General features: G+C 41.6%; 1 long non-coding RNA gene across 1 annotated transcript; it reads right to left on the reverse strand.

Annotated features, from left to right (window-relative positions):
* Positions 1–3,384: 3,384 nt before the first annotated feature.
* On the reverse strand, positions 3,385–20,564 carry LOC309391306. The gene is made up of 3 exons (XR_014175259.1): positions 20,448–20,564; positions 4,593–4,687; positions 3,385–3,474 (listed from the first exon to the last, which is right to left on the reverse strand). It is a non-coding gene; the product is annotated as an uncharacterized lncRNA (long non-coding RNA).
* Between the last annotated feature and the right edge of the window lie 95 nt (positions 20,565–20,659).

The following is a 20,659-nucleotide window of genomic DNA, read 5'->3' on the forward strand; positions in this document are numbered from 1 at the left end:
AATTTTCAATTCTTGCAAATACTTCCTTGTAAACCTATTAGTTTAACTCTCCCTAAGCCAAAATGTATTAAATACATGGAGGGTAGTCACATTAGCTGTGTACTCACTTAACAACCACTATTGGGACTGGCATCTCTATCACAGAGTGATGTCGTTGCTAAATGAGATATCACATAACAGCAATTTGCACTTTCAATGTCAGCTTCTTCAATGATGCTGCTTGTCAGAAGTCAATGGTGAAGGTCACAAATGGCAATCACACGACCACAGCACCCGGCAACTGTCACAAACATCTGCTCTTTGTAAACCACCCAAATTGTAATCTGTTGGAATACATGTTGAAATGTATGATGTGCAACAACAACTACAGTATTCAGCCAGTAGATGGCAGTGTTTGTAAATGTGTTAGGTAGGACCTATGTGCTAGGCAGGGTCTCAACCTCGCGTCATCACGGTGGTGTCACATGATGTATCGTGACTTTTCCCCCCCTTTGCTAAACTGAGCTTGGGCATGGTCAGCGTGTGACGCATCTGACCCGCGGGCCGCAAGTTTGACAGCCCTGATTTATGGTATATACTCTACGGTCTTTTTGTTCTAAGGACTTTCTGGTTACAGTTAAAACAGTTTTAGCCACAAGGCCCATGGAGACTGTACGCTTTGTTTGTTTTGCAGGCTATAAATAAACAGAACTCCTAACACAATCATATGACTGTGAGGATGCTGCAATTATGATAATTCCTCAATAAGTGATCATAATGTCACTTTTTCAACACCATAGTAACTTTTAACAGTTGCTAAACAGGGCAGTCATTAAGCAAGGACTACCTGTAAAGCCAATATAAATTTATCTTAGCTCTATTCATTTCTTTATTCCGGCTCCACCTACATCTCATTCAAACATTAACCTTGGCCTTCAGCTCAACCAAGGTTGCATTCCTCTGATTAAATGATCTTTTTCTAAACTTGATTGACTTTCATAAACATAGAAGCAGCTTGCAACAACTGCCTGTTTGGCCAGAAGCAAAATTATTGCATCTACCAGGGATCATTAATTCAGGTGACAAGCTAGTGATCAGGGTCAAAATGGAAAGCCTGGAGAAGGTCTGATGACAAATGTAATTAGCATAAGAACTAAGGAACCAAAAGGTGGTTGTAATTATGGATTCATAAAACTGTAAAAAAAAAAAAGAATATTTTTTTAAAAAATAATTTATAGTTTTCCTTGAGTCAAGACCAGGGCCTAATTATTTTGAAATGAATAAATGTTACCTCTAGAAATACTCCTAATGCTCTTTACATTTGTAATCATGTAAATGCACATTTTAAAATAAGAAAAAATCATGGCATAAACTTTACATGTTAACTCGTTTTAAAATCTAGCAAGGTGTGTTCATGATTTATTTGTACAGAATTGCACAAATGCATGTTTTCCTTACATCCTTAGGGTTTGTGGCCTGGATGGATTTAGTTATTAATTTATAACCCCTTCCTCTGCCCTTGAAGCCTGGTTTGATGCCTTACAACAGTTCGGTGTTTTAAAAGGCTATGTTTTGATTATGGAGTTTTTCCTCTTTTTTTCCTTGAGCCTGTAAAGAATTAGAAAGTGGTGATATATGAGCTACCTTCTCTGGAATGTCTGTTGCTGAGAGATTTAATGGGTTATTGGAATACACTGACTTTCCTCAGATTTCAGTGGAAGTACTGTAAATCTTTTAAAAACATTTTTTTCCTGAAATAATGTGTGCATGAAATGAAAAATTGAAATAAATGACTGGGTACCTTGTATAACCCGTTACAATCCAAGGAAAGGGAATCTCCTTTGAACACCATAGGTTTCAGTGGGTACATAATGGATGTCTTGTATTTTGAAGGGGGGAAACTTCAGTCTCCAGTTGTGAAACTGAAATTTCAGTTCTAGCCTCTTGGTGGAAGTCACATGTCACAATAATTGCCCCTTGTATTGCAAGGCATATCGAGCCTTCGGCCAAAACAAAACAGGGCCTGCCCTTTTGCTATGGACTTTGTTTTGTAAAGCTGTAATTCTTTTTCCTTTATGCTGGTTTCCACCTTCCTTCCAGTGAAGAGATTTGAGAACAAGCAGCATTTCTGTGAATCTTGCAGCTGAGGTCTTTTTATAGCAGAGGTCTGAAATAGCCTATCTGAAATTTATTTTGTGCCGGTTTTGTTTGTAAGCAGATGGATATGCCAGATTTTGTCAGGATAGCTACAATTAATTATATTTTAATGTATGCATCGCGTATAATGTATTTCATAAAGATCCTAGTCAGCCAAAAAGAATAATGAAAAAAAATATCCATTTTAGGCCAAATCAAGGTCAGATAATATAGCACGTGAAGCTTTTCGTTAGGTAAGATTTTGAACAAAGCCGGCAGAAGAAAAATGTGCGGTTCAAATTATTAAATGTCTTTTATCTTATTTTAAAGTTACTCTCTTGAAATGCAATATGGCAGCTATCTGAAGATGTCAAATTATGCTGTCTGGAATTCTGAGATGCTTCTTTCAATTGCACCATGGATGCTGTTAAAAGGCTGCTGGGATAAGCAAACAGGTACAGAAAAGGGTCCTATTAAGCTTTCAGTCAAAACCCAGCGAACGAAAAAGGTCTCTGTTAGGGAACTAATCAGAAAGAATCTTAGAAGCTGCATTCTGCCACTGTATCTGTATCATCTCAAGACAAAATCCCCTCAAAGCCATTTAAGGATCTTAAAATGTAGGCAGATTTATACAGAAAGAGGCAATCCTTCAGGTATTATGGTCATACAGGTTTTACAATTTCAAAGATAAAACCCAATTTATTGAAGTGAGTCTGGAAATGGACACTGTTTCAAGACTGAGCAAAAATATTCCACCTGTCTGGTGAGCTACCATAATTTGTACGGAATGTAATCTATCCAGCATATCATCTCTCTGCCATTAATTAAATCAAAGTGAGCTGGGGAGCCTCAGAAAAGGTGCTGTTCTTTGAAGAGTTGCATTAATGAAAACAAATATATATATTTTTAAAGCAGATGTGTCTTCTTTTTAGAGGCTTCTGCAGAAGGCTGAAAGAAAGAGGAGCCTGCTTTAATGAACAGTAGAGAGGTGCTGTATGTGTAGGAGGGTTGCAGTAATTATTTCGAATCATTTGGAAGTGTGCTACAGTCTGTTTGTATTGCTTCATTATTCATTTCCCATTCTGTCTGGAAACCTACTATCTAATATTTGTGGTAGTTTAATGTTTCTTTTCTATTTCTGAAAAGAGTTCAGCTTTCACCCATATCAGTCCATCTGCATATGGATAATAACATGAAATGATGAATTCCTTTAGTTGTCAGTTGTGATCCTGAGCACACTACTTAGATGAAACTCTCTATGACTTGACATCTATAGTAGATCAATCTACTGTATTTTGGAATATGTTGTTTGCTCCATCTATTCAGGTCTATCAGTTTAGGACCAAGTTATCTTCCAATCTGTAGGAAGAAGTGAAATCCCATGTCAAAAATGTGACAACACTTTAAAGAAATCATAGTACTACAATGTACTAAATAGACAGGTCCATTATGAAGGTAAAGGTAAAGGTTCCCCTCACACATATGTGCTAGTTGTTCCCAACTCTAGGGGGCAGTGCTCATTTCCATTTCAAAGCCAAAGAGCCAGCACTGTCCAAAGACATCTCGGTGGTCATGTGGCCGTCATGACTACACGCCGAAGGTGCACAGAACACTGTTACCTTCCTACCAAAGGTGGTTCCTATTTTTCTATTTGCATTTTTACATGCTTTCAAACTGCTAGGTTGGCAGAAGCTGGGATAAGTAACAGGAGCTCACTCCGTTATGCGGCGCTAGGGATTTGAACCACCGAACTGCCTACCTTTCTGATCGACAAACTCAGCGTCTTAGCCACTGAGCCACCACGTTTCCTCTCATTATGAAGATGTTGGCTCAATTTCATGGACAGTTCTGGAAGTGATTTCATATATTAACACAAATTAAAATTATTCCTTTACACTAAAAGGGTTTATACATCATGTTAAGATATAATGGGATCTAATTTTGGCTTAACAGGATATATGATTTATTCAAAAAGTCACATTTATCACAATTGCTGTGGTAATGTAGTAGTTAGAAAGCAGTCTTACAGGTTAACTCTGCTTACATCCAAGTGTTCAAATCTGATTGGCACAAGGTTGACTCATCCTTTCATCCTTCCGAGGTTGGTAAAATGAGGACCCAGATTGTTGGGAGCAATATGCTGACTCTGTAAACTGCTCATTGAGTGCTGCAAAGTACTATGAACAGTATATAGTGCTGTTGCTATCACAATTGTGGCTTAAGGCAATAAGTGAATGTACCATGATGTGGATTTGCCTGCTCACAGCGTTCAAATAAAGTTGACAATAATAGCGTATATCTTCAGGTATTATATGGTCAAAGTCCACTAACATTTCATATGCACATTTTTATTTGAATGCCATATGTTTACTGTATTTCTGAACTTTATTTTTTATTTTTTAAAAATCACCTCGATGTTTCTCTATCCCAATCTTCCTCAGTCAGAAGTGCTGTGTTTCAATCATCACAATTGCCACCTTTTTATGTGTTTTGGGTGCCTTCAAGTCAATCTTGATTCTTGGTCACTGCCTGGATAAGTCCCGTAGATTTCAGAAGTGGTTCCTAAGACTTCCTAAATTTGAGAGGGAGAATAACTGGGCTGATATCACCCAATGTCTAAGGCAGGACTAGAAATCCTAATTTCCTGGTTTCTAGCTGATGTTTTAACCACTACACAAAACTGGCTTTCTTTTTAATTACCAGTTGGCTGAGCTAAATAACAATAGACCTCAGGCATTTAAGAAATGAACAATTTATCACAATTGTAGCTACAAAGAGTTAGCCAAGCTATTTTTCTTTCTTAATATTCAGAACTCATATTTAAAACCTTTATTTGATCGACATTACAGAAAGAGTGATGCCTAACAGCATGCATAGCTAGAGATGAATTACGTGGAGCTATTAATTTGAGGTACTGAATCATGAAAAGAAAGAAGTTTCCTTTGAGATGATTGCAAAATATCTAAAAATATGGTTACTTTAGAGTTAATTTCATGGAAAAAAATTAGTTCCTATTTACTCAAGATGCACATGCTTTGGAGCAAGATGAGTCATTGTCATAAGCGAGCTGATTCCATGAACCCTCCTCCATGGGTTTATGGAATCTTGATTTCTTTCAACAACTTCGTGTTGTGATAGTAACCAGCTGTTTTCTTTAGTAAGAAAATTATGACCCTTGTTTTCTTTATTATCTGATGTTGGTCATTCATGCCTTTGTAAACTTGAATATCAGTAGCCAAACATACCAGAACAATCTTCCATCTTGAATTTCTTCTTTTTTTCCAAAATCCTAGAGTAGATGCTGGATTATATATTTTGATGATTGCAGCTATGATGTTTCTACAGTAATCCATCAGTCCCCTAGCATTTGCTCTAGGATTTGCTAGTACATACTCTAAAGTTTAAACGTTATTTTGGCATATTTTAATATTACAGTATAAAATGGTCTAATGGTCAATATTCCAAAACTCAGACCATCTCAACAGGAGATTACTATTACAATATCATCCATATACAAAGTACAGAAGGGTGGTTCTGGCGTTCTTTAAAAACCCTACACATGGAAAAAAATATCAAGCAGTGAGAGGCAAGAGAAGTACTTCTACGGGTAAAAATAATGGGTGTCCTTTTTTGCTTCTACAATAGTATTTTGCAAATTATTTTACAGAAATTGTTAGGCTCCATAAAACAAGAAAAATATGTAGTGATTCTTCCCAGAAGATTTCTTTATTGTTTGACACTTATAGACACTTATCTTGCCAAATTGAAGCCAATCAGATTATATCTACAACAAGCATATACTCTAGGAACTATTAGGGAGGAGCTGCCTTTACCTTCTATCTCTCACCCAAACTATCTTCTACTCTTCTAGAACACCCTCCTCCCTCCTGAGAATCCAGACTACATTCCATCACATAAATGAACTTTCTTAATTTTGAATGTTAATAATATTCATATTATTTATATTAATGTCCATCATATTAAATTATATTTACTATGATTGTACCTATTCTTTATTCCAAGTTAACTATTTACACTCCTTATTTCTTCTAACAGCATCTCCTTCTAGTAGCTAAGGGCATTCTTTAGAATATACTCTAAAAAACAAATAAATAATAGCCCAATTATAAGGAGTGAAAACACATCATATTTTTTCTGAAGGCCACACTATAGGATCTTTCTAAAAAGATAATTTAAGTGACCAATTTCTTAGTTTTTCACTCACATCATGAAAGGAAGTCCAGCCAATTTAGCCAAGAATTAATGCTAAATTAATTCAATTTAAACCAGCACATAACACTACTTCCTGCACATCAATAAAGTATTGATTTACCAAAGAATATTTTGTTACATGGAAATCTATTAATATGACTAAAATTGGTCTTACAATTATTATAATAATGTATTTTATTACATTGTATTGTAAAGTTCTATTAATAATTAAGGTAAAGGTTCCCCTCACACATATGTGCTAGTCGTTCCCAACTCTAGGGGGTGGTGCTTATTTCTGTTTCAAAGCCGTAGAGCCAGCGCTGTCCAAAGACGTCTCTGTGGTCATGTGGCCAGCATGACTAAACACTGAAGGCGCACGGAACGTTGTTACCTTCCCACCAAAGCGGTCCCTATTTTTCTATTTGCATTTTTACATCCTTTCGAACTGCTAGATTGGCAGAAGCTGGGACAAGTAACGGGAGCTCACTCCGTTATGCGGCGCTATGGATTTGAACCGCCAAACTGCCTACCTTTCTGATCGACAAACTCAGCGTCTTAGTCACTGAGCCACCTCATTCATCCCTTTGAATTAATAATTACAATTCTAATTTTATTGTTGTGTTTTCTGGTCCAAAGGCCATAATAAAGGTTGGGGTTTTTTTGGTCTTAGAGTGGACATTTATGTAGTTCATAATATATCTTCTCCGGTTCTGGCAAATAGCTTTCCCTTTGTAGCTGAAACTGTGAAGACATGCTACATTTGTTTAATTGGTTGGTTAGTCTGGCGTTTCTAAATTGTTTGGCTTGTGGTTTATGAAGCAAGAGTTTCCTCCCAAACAGTCAGGCATGGTAGCTTGTTTTCCCAATAGCCCAGGGAACTTCATGTTATGCCTGCGTAAAGAGCATTTTTACATGATGATGTCACTGTTTGGGGTAAGGTACAATGTATAAATTAAACACCAATTAAACTGCCATAATATTGCTTCCGGGAATGAAATGCCCGTTTTAAAGAAAGCTCGCATTGCTCCTCCATCAATGGGCAGCCTGCCATCTAGTAGCTCTTATAAGTACAAGCGGGAGATTTCTCCACAATTGTAAGGTATTTTCAAAGCAGTTGGTTTTGTCAGAATTAAGGGAGACAAAACTTTTCCTTGCTTTTGGTAAGTCTAATGATGGGCGATTCCCACTCATAATTGCTATTAAGATTTTTTAAAAGACAGAGGTCTAGTTTCTCTGAAAAGCTGGAAACCATAGCTCCAAAACAGAACTGCCACATTCATGTAGGACATGTTTATTTATCCAAAACTTCAAGAATTCAGCACCCTTAGCCAGCTGAAATTCCCCAACCAGCTGAAGTTTTTGAAGTTTTTAAACATATTTTAAAGTTGTCAAGGCTGAGAAACCAAGCCCTAATCACTATACCACAGATGCAGTAGCAACTACCAATGTAAATGTAAATCAGTTTTAGTCTCCAGCATTATCATAATACTGGTAACTTTATTGGGAAGAAGAAAAGAGAAAAAACAGTGAAAAGCAATGGTTTATACTATACCGTAATTATTCCCATTTTGTTAAGGTCTTTGTAATATTGACTTCTTATAACTACATGTTTAGTTTTCTTGGCCATATCTCAGAATGGTCTGCTGATGGCTGTTTTGGGGATATTGTTCTAAAAAGTTTCCAGGCTAATCTATAGTTTTTCTGGTGTTTCCCATTTAATTACTGACCAGTTTCAGCCCTAATGGGCTTTTTTAAAATTTAGTTTAGCTAGGCAATATCACATATAGATACAGATTAACAGAGTGGGAAGGAACCTTTTACTGTCTGTCATCTAGTGCAACCCCGCCCCCGCCCCGCCCCGCCCAAGCAGGAGACCCTACACCATTTCTGACAAATGGCAGTCCAATCTCTTCTTGAAAGACTCCAGGGACAACTTTCGAAGGCAAGCTGTTCCATTGGTTGATTGCTCTCACTGTCAGAATATTTCTCCTTATTTCTAAGCTGAATCTCTCCTTGATCACTTTCCATCCATTATTCCTTGTCTGGCCTTTGGGTGCCATGGAAATTAGCTTGACCCCTTTCTCTTTCTGGCAGCCCCTCAAATATTGGAACACTGCTATTATGTCTTCCCTGGTCCTTCTCTTCACTAGACTAGCCATGCCCAGTTCATGTAACCATTCTTCATTATGTTTTTCTCCAATCCCCTAATCATCGTGGTTACTCTTTCCTGCACTTTTTCTAGAGTCACAACATCTTTTTTATAGTGTCGTGACCAAAACTGGATGTAATATTCTAGGTGTGGTCTTACTAAGGCTTTATAGAGTAGTATTAGTGCCTCACTTGATCTTGATTGTATCCCTCTGTTAATGCAATTTAGGATTGCATTGGCTTTTTTGGCTGCCACAGCACACTGCTAGGTCATATTTAATCAGTTGTCCAGTAAGACACCAAGATCCCTCTCACAGTTACTGCTATTAAGCCTGGTTTTACCCAGTCTATATGTGTACGTTTTTCTTGCCTAAGTGTATGACTTTACCTTTCTCTACATTGAATTTCATTTTATTAGATAAGGCCCAGTGTTCAAGTCTGTCAAGATCCATCTGGATCTTGAGCCTATCATACTAGGAGGCAATGCATGATTATTTATTTATTTATTTTTCACATTTCTGAACTATCCACCTCCCTCCAAAGAAGGGCCATGGGCAGTGTACAATAAAATGTTAAAATATAAAATAGCATATACAAAATATAGTTAAATATTTACAAAATGTGAGGGGGTGTACTCACTTCTGTGATATACTGTATAAGGGTACAATTGGAAGGAAAGGAAAAGCCATCATAAGTTTGCCTAAGCAACATACTTTCCCTCTATTATTTCACATTGGCCCTTTCAGAGGAACAATCAAGAATGAACTTGTCTCAGGGGTTAAGAATTTGTTTTCATCCAGAGTTCTCTGGATACTTAGAGCAGTCTGTGATATTTTAGTCTTTTCAAAATATGATCCAAGACAAGGAGATTACATTTCCTTCCCTGGATCTTTTCCTACTGATGTAATTCCTGAACCCTCTCTATAAAAGAAAGAATGAAAGAAGGAAGGAAGGAAGGAAGGAAGGAAGGAAGGAAGGAAGGAAGGAAAGAGGGAGGGAGGAGAGAAAGAGAACGAGAGAGAGAACGAGAACCAGTTTGTTGTAACAGTTAAGACATCAGGCTAGAAAGTGAGAGATGGTGACTTCCTGTCCCATCTTAGGCATGAAGCCAAATGGGTGATCTAGACCCATCACTTTCTCTCAGTCCTAAGACCTAAGTCCTAAGAAGGCAATGGCAAACCAATTCTGAAATTTTGTCAAGAAACTGCAGACATTTGTCCAGGCAGTGCCCAGGAGTCAAAAACTGACTAAAAGGACTTTATCTTTTGCCAAGATAACTAATGTCATATTATCATCTGAATTTTACATTAAATTGAACAGAGAAATGCTGTCTGGGTAGCTCTCCCACATAGGAGACACAAAGCACCAACTTATTTGGATGTTGAAAGGCGGCTAGTTGGATTGGAGTGTCTTGTTTGCATCCCATTATTGATCAGCTGTATAATTTGAAGTGGTATTCTCAAATGTTTTGAGTTCAGAGTAACAGAGGGAAGGGACCTTGGAGGTCTTCTAGTCCAACCCCCTGCATGAGACCCTATATAATTTCAGATAAATGGCTGTCCAATCTTAGCAGCTGTGAGAATGTATACTGAGAAATGTTGAGCTGTTTCACTAGGTTTGGAAAGCATGGCGTGCCAATGCCCTTAGTGTATACAGTCTTCAAATGCTTACAGATTTTTGGATCTCACCCAAGACAAGGGTATCCTTAGCAGCAGTTACTGTCTTTAAAATGGCAAGCATGATTGAGTGATTAAAGTGCCTCCCCTTTTGATGTGCATACAATACACACAACAGATATTTGGGACAGGGCCTTGATCACTTGTTGAGTTCCTAAAGTTTTTTTATTTCAAGTTACTGCTCTAGGGCCAAGACAATCTAAATGTCAAGTGTTTGCACACGAACAAGACTCTGTCACTTGGGGGAACAATTTAAATAGTATTAGTATGATGAACACATTGTAAGCCCTTTTTTAAAAGGAAAAGGAAGAAGAGGAGGAGGAGATGGACAGATGACAGTCTCTTGCAGTTTGAGGCACATGAAACTTGGCATACTGACCTTCCTTTTAAGTGGTCCTGGAGGAATGTGAAGAGACTGGACAAAACTTCATAAAGACTAAATTTGCATTTTGTGCACATACTGTCGGCTCAAAGGGCAGAGGACAGTCTTTGTTTCAATCCTCTAGTAAGTTATTAAAACTGTTCAACTGATGTTACAGATGAAGCTGGGTATTTCCTTTAAAATGTTTTTTTTTTAAATAATATGAATAATCCAGGCATACTTTTTTCTGCTTTGTAGACAAATCTCTCAGGCAACAATAACGCACTGAAGGGGAAATAAAATGTAGCGATTAAGATTGCACTAAACCCCTTGGGGCTAGCCCTTAGGGATGGGTTTCATCTGCATTTAATTTCTATACTGAGATACAGTTATGCTCCAGGCTTTAAGCGATTGGCATTTTCTCTCTGAAAGGAAGAGCAACAGATCTGTGCTGCTTCAGGCATTTGGGAAGAGAGCCCCAAAATCGGGGCAAGTCTCACTAAGGAAATGGAGAGGGACATAAGTCAAGAGATGAAACATGCATTGAGACTTCCTGCTACATGTACTGAAGAGCCAATTTTATGCTATGATTTCATTTTTCCATTTTGATATTATTATGGTTAGCTGTGGTCAACCATGCTGATTGACCTTTCTTAAGACAAAGACAGCCCAACAGTTCATCCAAAAACTTTCTATCTGACTTTTGTGTGAGACAGCCTTCTTCTACTATGATGCTTTCTAGATGTTGGACTGCTATTTCCAGGATCCCCAAACAGGTTGTCATAATTAGGGACTGGCATCTGATTTTTTAAAATGAGTTTATTCTAAATGACAAATAGCATTCCATACTTGCATTACCTGATCTTTTGGGCAGCTTTCAATGCTGTTAACCATGGATGTAAATCAGTGGGTAGCACAGTGTTGTGCTGGTTCACTTAATAATAATAATAATAATAATAATAATAATAATAATAATAATAATAATAATAATAATAATAATAATAATAATAATATATTTATTTCTTAGCCGCGCCCTCTCCCGAAGGACTCGGGGCGGCGTACAACAAAACATTCGAAATAAATATGCAAACAAAACAAACATATAACAAGGTACACTAAAACATACATACATATATATAAGGAGGAGATCGATTAATAAAAACAATTAAAATACTGTATTTAAAACCCCTAGAAATTAAATGTAATTAAAATACCCAGTTAAAAACCCGTCAGGAGCGATATGGTTAAATCAAAGTTGAGCCAGGCCAGCTGCTTGGAATAGGTGGGTCTTAAGCTTAATACGGAAGGAGCGGAGGTCAGAGGTATTCCTAATATCCGGAGGGAGGTCATTCCACAGGGCTGGGCCCGCCACAGAGAAGGCTCTACTCCTAGGCGCCGCCCCACGACATTGTCTAGCGGACGGCACCTGGAGGAGCCCCTCTCTGTGCGAGCGAATTGGTCGCAGGGATGTATGGGGCAGAATACGATCCCGCAAGTAACTAGGTCCTAAGCCATGGAGCGCTTTAAAGATAGTTATCAAAACCTTGAAACGCACCCGATAGGCCACAGGAAGCCAGTGCAGCTCGCGCAGGAGCGGTGTCACGTGGGAGTACCTAGTACTCCCCATAATTACCCGCGCGGCTGCGTTCTGGACCAACTGCAGCCTACGGGTGCATTTCAAGGGAAGCCCCATGTAGAGAGCGTTACAGTAGTCCAAGCGAGACGTCACCAGCGCATGAGTGACTGTGCGCAAGGCATCCCGGTCCAGTAGGGGGCGCAATTGGCGCACCAGGCGAACCTGGTGGAACGCCCCCCTTGCCACGGCTGTCACATGGTCATCCATGGACAGCCGGGCATCTAGGAGGACGCCCAAATTGCGCGCCCGCTCCACGGGGGCAAGATGGATGCCCCCAATGGCCAATGATGGAATTAATTGGCTGAACCGGGGGGCTGGTACCCACAGCCACTCCGTCTTGGAAGGGTTGAGCTTGAGTCGGTTGTCATCCATCCAGATCCGTACGGCTTCCACACACCGGGACATCACTTCGATGGCCTCGTTGGGGTGGTTCGGGGTGGAAAAGTACAGCTGAGTATCATCAGCGTACAGATGGTATCCCACCCCGAAACCACGGATGATCTCACCCAGCGGCTTCATATATGTGTTGAACAGGAGTGGCGAGAGGACCGACCCCTGTGGCACCCCACAGGTAAGGGGGCGTAGGGTCGACCTCTCTTCTCCTGTCAACACACGCTGCGTCCGGTCAGAAAGGTAGGAGCCGAACCACCGCAAAACGGTGCCCCGGACCCCCAACCCCTCCAGCCGGCGCAGCAGGATACCATGGTCGATGGTATCAAAAGCCGCCAAGAGGTCTAATAGGACCAGGATAGAGGAACAACCTCTATCTCTGGCCCTCCAGAGATCATCCACCAACGCGACCAAGGCCGTCTCCGTGCTGTGACCGGGGCGGAAGCCGGACTGGCGCGGGTCTAGATAATCATTTTCCTCCAGATGTCGTGGGAACTGGTAGGCCACCACACTCTCTACAACCTTCGCCAAGAAGGGAAGGTTGGAGACAGGACGATAATTAGCCAGCTCCAAAGGGTCCAGGGAAGGCTTCTTGAGCAAGGGTCTCACCACCGCCTCTTTCAAGGCGGCCGGGAGAGACCCCTCTCCCAACGAAGCATTCACTAGGCCCAGGAGCCAGTCTCGTGTAACCTCCCAGGATGCCAGTACAAGCCAGGAGGGACACGGGTCCAATAAACATGTGGTGGGTCGCAGTCGTCCACGCAATCTGTCCAAATCCTCGATGGCAACCAAGTCAAACTCCTCCCAGATAGAAACCTCAAGACTCGCCATGGGCGTCTCCACTGGATCACTGACAGGAACCCAGTCTCTCCGGATTTGAGCGATTTTATCCTGCAGATATTTACCAAATTCCTCTGCCCTGCCCTGTAGAGGGGCCTCCCGCGGCCTCTGAAACAAGAGGGAGCGGGACACCCGAAACAGGGCGGCAGGGCGGTTCTCCGCGGATGCAATGAGAGTGGCACAGTATTGACGTTTGGCCATTCTCAATGCCACAAGGTACGTCCTTAAATGGGCTCGTACCTGTGTTCGATCAAATTCGGAGCGAGAGGATCTCCAACGACTCTCTAGACGTCTCTTGCAGCATTTCATCACCCTCAGCTCCTCGGTAAACCAAGGGGCCAGGGTGGATCGTTGCCGCCGGAGAGGCCGCAAAGGCGCCATCCGGTTCAAGGCCCCGGTAGTTGCATTATTCCACGCAACCACCAGGTCCCCTACCCGGGGGCGGGTCAAGGTTACAGGAGGTGGCCCAAGCTCCCTCTGGAACCTATCAGGTTCCATCAGGCGCCTGGGGCGGAACCATCTGGAACTTTCTTGTTCCGCCTCCCCGCGGCGGGAGGTAGCACCAGGGAAGTCAAGACGAAGGAGTGAGTGGTCTGACCATGACAGGGGAGTGATGGTTAAGTCACCTCCTCCCAGATCACTCAGCCACTGGCCAGAGACAAAAACAAGGTCCAGAGTGTGACCTCCCTCGTGTGTACTATATACTTGATTTCCTTGGAGTGGGTTCTAGTTGGTGATGACTGGAGAGGAGAGGTCTCACCTTAGCCTCTTGTAGCCTGTCTTCTCTTCTACATCTTAACATCTAAATGAGGCCGCTGAGTGAATCATTGATATCCAATTTTATATCTCTGCCCATGGCATATGAAGTGATGGAGAGTCTGGATGGGAAACCACAGGCTCAAGCTGAACCCTGACAAAACTAGTTCCACAATTATGCCTTCTTTGGTGCTGGATGGGGTGCAGCACCCCACACATTCCCAATGCACACTGGGGGTCTTCCTAGACTCATGACTCCTTGAGAAGCCAGGTGGCAATCATGGCTAGGAGAACTTTTGGAAAACTTTGTATTATGTGCCAGTTGTGCCTGCTTCTATATCAGCAAGCTCTGCTCACGGTCATTTATGCCCTAATCATCTGGCGCTATTGGACTACTGTAATGTGCTTTATGTGGGGCTGTCCTGTAGCAGAGGTTTGAGCTAGTACTATATACAGCCACACAGAGAGTTATGTGTCCTCACAGAACAGCACACGTCATATCTCTGTTCCATGAGATACACTGGTTGCCGATTTGCTTCTGGGTCTAATTCAAGGGGCTGCTTTTAACTTTTAAAGCCCTTCATGACATAAGACCGGGAACCACCTCTCCCCAATAATATCAGCCCATTCCATTAGATGTGGTAGAGAAGGCATGCTAGGAACACTATCTACCCGGAATTTATATTTAGTGGGTCCCAGATGACAAGCCTCCTCTACCATGGGCCTGCTTTATAAAACATCCACAAACACATGCGCCCATCAAAATCAGGTTAGCTCCACCTCCCTTGACTTTCGGAAGAACCTCAAGTCCTGGCTATATTAACCATGCCTGGAGGGGGGGGGGGCATGTGTGTCTCAATGAATGAAATTATTGTGGCCCACCAGCAGCCAGCAGAGCTGGCAGCATATTCAGACAGTGAAGCGGTTGGGGAGGAACATGGGCCAGTCCTGGAGTCTGGGGAAGGCTCTGATTAAGGCTCTGTGTCAGAGGCAGAGAGGGGGCCTGAGTCGTATGCCAGTTATCAGCTGCCTTCAGAGTCAGGCATCAGTGAGTCAGAAGAACAGCTGGAGCCTGTTCCTCGTGTGTGCATGCACAGAGTTGCCAGACGAAAGGAACAGCTAAAGAACAGGGGTTGACTTGGGAGTAAGACCACAGGTGGACGATGAATGGCCCATCCCAGAGGAAATAAAAGAAGAGCAAAGGGAAGTGGAGTTTGCAGGAGACAATTACTTCACTTAATTGGTTTGAGACTCCTTCCCAAGTTTTGCAGATATCGGCCTGTCAGCTCACCAAGCCAGATAAGGTCTGTGCGTGTAAATCCTCCCTTGAAAGACTTTGTTGGGTGTGAATGAGCAGAATTCACAGTAAATTAACAAAAGGGTTTTTTTTGTCAGGACAAGTAGTTTGTTTCATGCTCTCAGGAAGCCTAGGTCAGAACACAAATACATGCTTAGATGAGTCCACTTCTGCAGTAGATATACTCAGTCCCTTTTTGCCTGATTTTTTATGTTTTATTTTTAATAATAATCTTTAATACTGATCCTTTTATATTTTTATAATTGCTTTATATGTGCTGTTTTTACCTGATAGTTGTACACTGCCCAGAGTCATTTTCATGAGATAGATAGCGAGACAAATTTGATAAATAAACATGATTTGATAGCTATTAAATGTGAATTAATGTCTTGTGGATAATTTTTTCCATGTGTATGTTGATGGTGTTTGAGCTGCCAGTAGTTAAAAAACACAGTGAATCTTAGTGAAGATACAGTGGTACTTCTTTATTCAAGTGATTCAAAGCTCATCCAATTTGGTACTCAACACATTTTGATGTGAAAATGTTTTGCTGGTACTCATAGTTTCTTTGGTATTTAGCACACTGGAAAAGGAAGAGGGGATGACAGTGGTGGGTTTCAAATTTTTTTAGAACCTCTTCTGTAGGTATGGCCTGCTTTGTGGGAGTGGCTTGCCAGCCATGTGACTGGTGGGCATGGCCAACTTGTAAAATGTGGTGAAACTCACTTAACAACACTCTTGCTTAACAACCAAAATGTTGGCTCAGAAACTCTGGCATTTGAAGCACCCAAGTCTTAAAGCTGTCAAGTTACAAGACCATTGCACCCCTAGCCCTTTAGGAAAAAAACCCAGGGGTGTTCAAACTTGACAGCTTTAAGTTGTGGACTTCAACTTCCAGAAAGCCTCCTCTCACTCTTCATCTTGATGATGTGCGGACAGGCGGGGGGAGGGAGCTGGAACCGGTTCTAAATGGTACTGTAGATTTGTGGAACCTCTTCTATAGAAGAGGTTAGAACTGGCAGGAAACCACCCCTGGCCATAGAGGACAGACAGGAAGTCAGCCATACTGGGAAAGTCCCCGTAATAGGAAAAAGGACAGCCAGAAATTTTCTCCTGGCCAAAACAAAGGGTCACGTGATACATCACCTGGTTTGTTTGGCACCTGTAGTTTTTAGTAGCCATTTTGCCTCCCAGAACCAATTAACATCAAGTACTGAGGTACCACTATATAAATCCAAGTTTGTAGTTTCTGGCAAAATCCATGTAAGGCATCAACAACAAGCAACCCAGCTGTAGACAAATATGTGGTGTGACAGTACTCAGCTTATTGCATACATTTCTGAACATATTTTAAAATATGGTATCAGAGAAGATGCAAAAAAGACAAAGCGCAGTTACTGGTAGACTAACTGAAGCTGGAAAAGAGAAATGAATGAAAGAAAAAAGAAATGAAAAAGGAACTTTGTTTATATTTCCCGTACTATCTGCAAGAAAATACTAAGTTTGAACTGTACTACAGGAAGAACAAATTTAGTGCTAAAACTATTTCAGTACCTCCAAATAAGTCACAGCCTTATGGAAATATACACATCTTTCTGAAATACTAAAAAAAAAAAAGATAGTTAAGAGCAATGGTCCAAATACTCAAAAACATATTGATGCTTAATATAAGAAACAGTATGTTGAATCAAGTAATGAAAATTCAATAGGTACCTTGAAAAATGTAAACAAAACAAGAAATATCAGCATAAAAACTCTACATAAGGGGAAATGTTCAACATAACAGTTAAAAGTTAAAAATCTGTTAAATTAGGTACTTATATTCTTTTTTTTAAAGCAAGCTGTTCTGTCTTTTGCACCTAATTTACATTATAAAACTGTTATACAGTGTTTTCTTTATATCTTTTTCCATTTAAAAAAAAGCCATAACTAGAGGTGTTATAGCCGAAAGCAAATTTATTTTCTCTTACAAGGAAGCATTAAAAAAAATTACAATTTTGGGGGGTGGGGAATAATGCTAGTAATCTTATCCTATGCCTTGTATCTGGTACATATCCTGAAAATGTTTATCCAAGTGCATTAGGGAAGAATATTTTAATGTTAACTCTTCTGAAATGGTACTATTCAAGCAGGTCACATTAATGGGAATGCCTTTAATACCAGATATGAAACTTTGCAGTAGTGGAGAAAAACGTATTTACCCTTAAAATAGCTCACCTTGATCTAGTCAATCTTCTATTTTTATTTATTATAGAAACTTACCTCCATTCCAAGAATCTGTCCAGTTTCTTCACACTGTTCATTATTCTTTAAAGTTTTAAGTTAGCTTTGTCGTTATTTTCTTGAAAGTCCCCAAAACTGTAACCATCCAACAAACTTTGTGTTTGCAAAAAGTTCCACCATGAAAATGATGTTGCTCCCATTATGATGTTTCTCCCATTATAAAGAATACTCAGAGCACAGAAAGCAAATCTAAACTTCACAAAAAGAAGGATTTGGACACTAACACTATAAGGCAGCGATGGTGAACCTTTTTTGACTCATGTGCCATGGGGGGGGGGTCGTGCAGGGGATCCATGCATGGGCGTGCCGCACCCATAATGCAATGCGCAACCCCTCCAGTGCGCATACGTGCATGAGAGGTGCTCCCCCCTATTTTTCCATGCTTTTTTCGCCCTCCCCAGGTGTCAGAGGCTTTATAGGAGCCTGGGGAGGGCGAAAACAGCCTCCCTCGCACCCCGTCCGGAGGCTTCAGGGACATTCAGGACGCTTCCCTGAAGCCTCCAGAGGACTAAAAAGGACCCTATAAGCAAACCGGAAGTGACTTCCAGTTTGCTCTGAGGGTCGGTTTAAGCCCCTGAAGCCTCCAGAGGGCTTAAACTAACCATGCAAGCAAAACAGAAGTCCGTTCCTGAACTTCCTGTTTGCCCATAGGGCCGGTTTTTTGAAGCTTCCTGTTTGCCCATAGGGCCTCCCGGGGGGGGGGGAGGCTCTTTTCACCCTCCCAGGCTCCTATAAAGCCTCTGGAGCCTGGGGAAGGCAAAAAATGTCTTTTAAAAAGGCTACACTCAGCTGGCCAGCGCGTGCATGCGCGTGCTGGCCAGCTAACAGGGCAACGCTTTGCGTGCCCTGACAAATGGCTCCGCGTGCCACCCGTGGCACGCGTGCCATAGGTTCACCATCCCGGCTATATGATTTGCTCTTCTGGTAAGAATGTAGCAGGAACACAATTAGGGCCTTGCACTAAATTCAGTCCAGGAATTTCTCCACTCTTATTTTGTTTTTTTCTTCCAAGCTTATACTTGCAGTAGGTGTCATCTGAATTTACTTCAGGCAGGAAGACAAGTACTGCTGCAATATCCAGGAGATCCCAACAAAGCTTCCCTTGCTGTCGATGAGACAGTTTGAAATTGCCTCTTTCCTCCAAATGAATGTCCATGCAAAACTCCCATTTTCTCTGCAAACTTCCAGAAGACCCTTCCTCTGATGAAAACTACTATAATCTGGACCAGGTAAAAGAGAAGAAGGAAAAAGCAGAAATAATAATAATAATAAATTTGAATTTATTAGCCGCTCCCTCTCCTGACAGGACTCGGGGCGGCGTACAATAAAACATATAAAACATAAAACATATGTGCAAACACATAAACATCCAAATACACACATATACAAAGACATACATGCACGGAGGAGGTAACAAATTACATCACATTTAGACAGTTAAAAGTCACCATTAAAATACCCCATTAGTAATACCACAATTTAAAATTTAAAAGGACTGTCAGGAGGAATAAGAAAAAATTTACGGTTGAGCCAGGCCAGATAATTGAAAGAGGTGGGTCTTCAGCTGTACACGGAAGGAGCGGACATCGGAAGTAATCCTGATGTCACGGGGGAGGTCATTCCACAGGGCTGGGCCCATCACAGAGAAGGCTCTGCTCCTGGGTGTCGCCCCCCGACACTGTTTAGCGGACGGCACCCGAAGAAGTCCCTCTCTGTGTGAGCGGATTGGTCGTAGGGATGTATGGGGCAGGATGCGATCCTGCATGTAACTAGGTCCTGTGCCATGAAGCGCTTTAAAGATCATAATCAAAACCTTGAAACGCACTCGGTAGACTACAGGAAGCCAGTGCAGCTCGCGCAGGAGAGGTGTTACAGGGGAGTATCTAGTCCTCCCCATAATCACCCGCGCGGCCGCGTTCTGGACCAACTGCAGTCTCCGAAAACAGTGCCTCCTTCTTGATCTCTCCTCCACTGTTTTCTTTATTTCTCGGTATTCACTTACAGGTGATCCTTCTTTGAAAATTGGTTTCATATGAGCTGCTTAGGCCAACCAGATGCTCCAATCAGGAACAATGGGTAATCAACAACCCTCAAAAGAACAATCAGTAGAAGCATTCAGAAATTATCAACAGTAACAATGGCTCCCCTCCTTGGCTTCTTCTGTCTTGGAAAAATCTCTTCCAACACCTTTGCCAAACACCTGCTTGCTCTCCTTGCTCACTCATTCTGACACTGCAAATTGGGGCCCTTATACCGAATTGCCTCAAGCATAGATTTGTAAGCTCCTTTTTCCTAGCAGTATTACTACTGTGGTGAGATATGCTGAGGCTTTCTCTCCAGTCCAGTCTGTCCACCAGACTCACTCTGACACCAAATTCAGTCGTTAAAGCCGCGTTGCAATCAGGTCACTTTCTCTCTTCTCTCAGATGCCTTTGAAAAGTTTATGGAAATGTTTTGAATGGCCTTTTCCCACCAACCACGACCAAACGGGGCAGAGTACTGCAGTGAGTAGAGTTAAAAGCTCGAGCCCTGGCAGCCTTCCATGCCATTCTCGGTGTATTTTGCACACGACCAAACGGCGCGGTCTTCCTAAACCGTATTCTACTCCTGGATTCATTGCATCAAGTTTATGTCCCACCAAGCTCAGTAACATAACCCCATGGCCACTTTACCCTCCCCCCTCCCAAGATTTCTCCCTGCGGCTTTGCCCGCGTTGACAAAGGGTTAAGTTACCGCTGAATAGTTTTGGAGGGGTGTGTGTGACGTCGTTGTGTTTGGCCGTCTGACGAGCCTGGAAGATAGTTCCTTCTTCGAAAGATGAGGGGAGCGAGTTGAGGTTTGAAATCTGAGACCCTTCATAGAATCACCACTTGGTGAGATCCCAGGCGAAAGGACGCGCGGTTGAACCGCCCTGCGCGCCCTGTCTGCTTTCCTTTCTGGAAACG

The sequence above is a fragment of the Natrix helvetica genome (genome assembly GCF_964273705.1).
Source record: "Natrix helvetica genome assembly, chromosome: 1".
NCBI classification, from domain to species: Eukaryota; Metazoa; Chordata; class Lepidosauria; order Squamata; family Natricidae; genus Natrix; species Natrix helvetica.